Source organism: Littorina saxatilis, linkage group LG16 (assembly GCF_037325665.1).
Source record: "Littorina saxatilis isolate snail1 linkage group LG16, US_GU_Lsax_2.0, whole genome shotgun sequence".
Classification (NCBI taxonomy): Eukaryota; Metazoa; Mollusca; class Gastropoda; order Littorinimorpha; family Littorinidae; genus Littorina; species Littorina saxatilis.
This window is the reverse complement of record NC_090260.1, coordinates 11,767,106-11,772,105: the sequence shown is the minus strand read 5'-3', so window position 1 is coordinate 11,772,105 and position 5,000 is coordinate 11,767,106. Positions and strand designations below refer to the sequence as shown.

General features: G+C 40.8%; 1 protein-coding gene across 6 annotated transcripts in view; it reads left to right on the top strand.

The window, feature by feature from the left end:
• The window catches only part of LOC138950401 (uncharacterized), a 54,106-nt gene that overhangs the window by 17,383 nt on the left and 31,723 nt on the right, over positions 1–5,000 (top strand). The window lies entirely within an intron of this gene.

Genomic DNA, 5,000 nt, shown 5'->3' with positions numbered 1-5,000 from the left:
GGAGTTCGATTCAACTGAGTGATTCCGACCTCCATTTTGTTTTACACAAACTCATGATGACGTCTGACATAGTTTGCTAGTGACTGTCTTTTTGTGCATGATGTGGTGATCTACCTGATCTAAATTTAGATCCAAAAATAGGCCAAGACCAGCCGGGTCCGAGTACTAAATTAATTCGTAAAAAAATCGCAGTTCTTGACTCTTTGGGTGCAAGTCAATGAAACTTGGTAGTTCTTCTAACGGATAGCTGCCTGGGGTATGACTAAAAGCCCCAGGGGCTCCGTGCACCTGGATTTGACAAGTTAAGTACCTTTAATTTTCTGAGCGTGTTTTTAATCCAAACATATCATATCTATATGTTTTTGGAATCAGGAACCGTCAAGGAAAAAGATGAAATTGCTTTTAAATCGATTTCAGAAATTTTATTTTAATCATAATTTTTATATTTTTAATTTTCATAGCTTGTTTTTAATCCGAATATAACATATTTATATGTTTTTGGAATCAGAAAATGATGAAGTATAAGATGAATATAACTTTGGATCATTTTATAAAAACATAATTTTAATTACATTTTTCAGATTGTTAATGACCAAAGTCATCAATCAATGTTTAAGCCTCCAAGCTGAAGATGCAATACCGAAGTCCGGCCTGCGTCGAAGATTGCTTGGCCAAAATTTCAATCAATTTGATTGAAAAATGAGGGTGTGACAGTGCTGCCTCAACTTTTAGAAAAAACCGGATATGACGTCATCAAAGACATTTATCGAAAAAATGAAAAAAACGTCCGGGGATATCATACCCAGAAACTCTCATGTAAAATTTCATAAAGATCGGTCCAGTAGTTTACTCTGAATCGCTCTACACACACACACGCACAGACAGACACACGCACATACACCACCACCCTCGTCTCGATTCCCCGTCTATGTTAAAACATTTAGTCAAAACTTGACTAAATGTAAAAATAAGAAACAAGTCGCGTAAGGTGAAATTACTACATTTAGTCAAGCTGTGGAACTCACAGAATGAAACTGAAGGCACTGCATTTTGTTCACAATGACCGTCGTCCGCCGATTGTGCAAAACGGAGTGAAACTGACGACCCTGTTTAGCGCGGTAGTGGTTTCGCTGTGCTGCATTGCACGCTTTTCTGTGCCTCTCTTCGTTTTAACTTTCTGAGCGTGTTTTTAATCCAAACATATCATATTTATATGTTTTTTGAATCAGGAACTCACAAGGAATAAGATGAAATTGTTTTTAAATCGATTTCGGAAATTTAATTTTGATCATAATTTTTATATTTTTAATTTTCAGAGCTTGTTTTAATCCCAATATAACATTTATATATGTTTTTGGAATCAGGAAATGATGTAGAATAAGATGAACGTAAATTTGAATCGTTTTATATGAAAACAAATGTATTACAATTTTCAGATTTTTAATGACCAAAGTCATTAATTAATGTTTAAGCCACCAAGCTGAAATGCAATACCGAAGTCCGGCCTTCGTCGAAGATAGCTTGACAAAAATCTCAATCAATGTGATTGAAAAATGAGGGTGTGACATTGCCGCCTGAACTTTTACAAAAAGACGGATATGACGTCATCAAAAGTATTTATCGAAAAAAAAGAAAAACACTTCAGGGGATATCATTCCCAGGAGCTCTCATGTCAAATTTCATAAAGATCGGTTCAGTAATATGGTCTGAATCGCTCAACACACACACACGCACAGACAGACACACACACACACACACACACACACACACACACACACACACACACACACACACACACACACACACACACGCGCACACACACACATACACCACGACCCTCGTCTCGATTCCCCCTCTATGTTAAAACATTTAGTCAACACTTGACTAAATGTAACAAGTCGCGTAAGGCGAAAATACAATATTTAGTCAAGTAGCTGTCGAACTCACAGAATGAAACTGAACGCAATGCCATTTTTCAACAAGACCGTATACTCGTAGCATCGTCAGTCCACCGCTCATGGCAAAGGCAGTGAAATTGACAAGAAGAGCGGGGGTAGTAGTTGCGCTAAGAAGGATAGCACGCTTTTCTGTACCTCTCTTTGTTTTAACTTTCTGAGCGTGTTTTTAATCCAAACATATCATATCTATATGTTTTTGGAATCAGGAACCGACAAGGAATAAGATGAAAGTGTTTTTAAATTGATTTGGACAATTTAATTTTGATAATAATTTTTATATATTTAATTTTCAGAGCTTGTTTTTAATCCGAATATAACATAATTATATGTTTTTGAAATCAGCAAATGATGGAGAATAAGATAAACGTAAATTTGGATCGTTTTATAAATTTTTATTTTTTTTTACAATTTTCAGATTTTTAATGACCAAAGTCATTAATTAATTTTTAAGCCACCAAGCTGAAATGCAATACCGAAGTCCGGGCTTCGTCGAAGATTACTTGACCAAAATTTCAACCAATTTGGTTGAAAAATGAGGGCGTGACAGTGCCGCCTCAACTTTCACGAAAAGCCGGATATGACGTCATCAAAGACATTTATCAAAAAAATGAAAAACATGTTCGGGGATTTCATACCCAGGAACTCTCATGTCAAATTTCATAAAGATCGGTTCCAGTAGTTTAGTCTGAATCGCTCTACACACACACACAGACACACACACACACGCACACACGCACACACACACGCACATACACCACGACCCTCGTTTCGATTCCCCCTCGATGTTCAAGTCAAACAGTTTATTTACCAAATGCAAAGCACAGGATTTTGTTATGGTGTATGCATAAAACTTCACACTCCTTCCACACGCATATATCACAACAACTATGTACAGACAAAGTGTTCAATCTCACTGGGCCCACTACGTGTGCACACCAACCAGACAGTTCAAAACGGACTGGTTGTTCCTTTAGCACCAATCTGACAGGAGCAATCACAGGTTGCATGGATAAAGATAAATGAATTCCCTAAAAATCATATCTAAAAATATAGTCATCAATATAATAAATCCGAGTACATGCTAACACAGTTATTCAAAGGACACAACCCTTACATCTATTAAGATATTTCATTTAAGGATACTCGATCCATTTCAAAACTTTAACTGACACATATCACAGATCTAACAGATCTAAGAACGATCCACCATTGAGGCCGCAAGGACTGCCTCAGGAAAGAAACTGTTTCTGAAACGAGAAGTCCTGCTCTTCAGAGCGCGGAAGCGCTTGCCTGACGGGAGGAGCTCGAACAGATGGCCGGCTGGGTGAGATGAGTCTGCCACTATACCCCTAACTCTCTTTGCTAAACGTGAGCTGTACAGTGAGGCGACTGACGGAAGTTCGCAACCCACAATACGAGACGCTTGTCTGACAATGCGCTCCAGCTCTTCCTTGTTCCTAGCACTGGCACCGCTAAACCACACGGTGACTGAAAAACACAGAATGCTTTCTACAGTGGCCCTATAGAACTGCTTTTGGATGGCTTGGTTCAGTCTAAATTTCTTCAGCTGTCTAAGGAAGTGAAGCCTCTGCTGACACTTCTTGATGATGGGCTCTGTGTTTTTGTCCCATGTGAGGTCGCTCGAGATGATTGTGCCTAAAAATCTAAAGGAGTCGACCTGCTCAACACTTACACCGTTGATCTCTAAAGGGGTGAGTGCGAGTTTGTTCTTTCTAAAATCTACAATCATTTCTTTGGTTTTAGAGACATTGAGCTCTAAGTTGTTGTCAGAGCACCAGCCAACCAACTGTTCCACCTCCTCTCTATACACACTTTCATCATCGTTGGAAATCAGCCCCTCAACTGTCGTGTCATCTGAAAACTTCAGAACCAGCACAGATGGATCTGATGATACACAGTCGTTCGTGAAAAGTGTGAATAAAAGTGGAGAAAGCACACACCCCTGGGGTGCCCCTGTGTTCAGCGTGGCTGAGCAAGAGTATGAACCGTTCACCTTGACTACCTGTGGACGGTCTAAGAGAAAGTCTAAAACCCAATGACAGATGGACGGATGTACGTTCAGGGCTGACAGCTTGTCAAACAGCATGTGGGGGATAATTGTATTAAAAGCACTACTAAAATCGAGAAATAAGATTCTAGCGTATGAACGTGGCTTCTCCAGATGACGCAGGATGTGGAACAGACCTAGCGCTACAGCGTCCTCAACCGATCTGTTTGCCCGATAAGCGAACTGGAGAGGGTCACGTGAGGCACCAGTGCATGCCTTTAAGTAGGACAGAACGATCCGCTCAAAAACCTTCATGGCCACTGATGTGAGTGCGACTGGGCGGTAGTCATTAAGCTGGGCGACACGGGGTTCTTGGGGACAGGGACTATCACCGACGACTTAAAACAGCGGGGGACAGAATGCTTCTCTAAGGACTCATTAAAAATGTCTGTGAACACGGGTGCTAACTGATCAGAGCAACACTTAAGAGCAGCAGTCGAAACACCATCCGGGCCGAGGCTTTCCTGACGTTTTGTTGTTTAAACAGCTTCTTCACCTCCGCCTCCTGGACAGTGAAAGGTGGGATCAGAAGTGAGGGGTCATCCGGCAAAGAGGGACGATAACCTGGGTTTGGATTCTTCTCGTCAAACCTACAGTAGAAACTGTTTAGTTTATCCGGAAGGGTCGGGTCGTGATCGTCTGACGCTGCTGACTTTTTCTTGTACTGAGTGACCTGCTGCAAGCCCTGCCATACCTCACGGGGTTTGTTTGACGCGAACTGATCTTGAATCTTGTCCCTATACACAGCTTTTGCTTTACGGATCTCTTTCTTCACATCAGATTTAGCTAGCTTGTACAGATCCTCATCCCCACTCTCAAAAGCCCTGTTCTAGCATCTAGCTTTGCCTTAACTGATTTACTAAACCATGGCTTGTCATTTCCATACACACGGACAGTTTTGATGGTATACACATGTCCTCACAAAAACTTACATAGGAAGTCACAAACATCCGCATACTCGTCCAGAGAGGAGT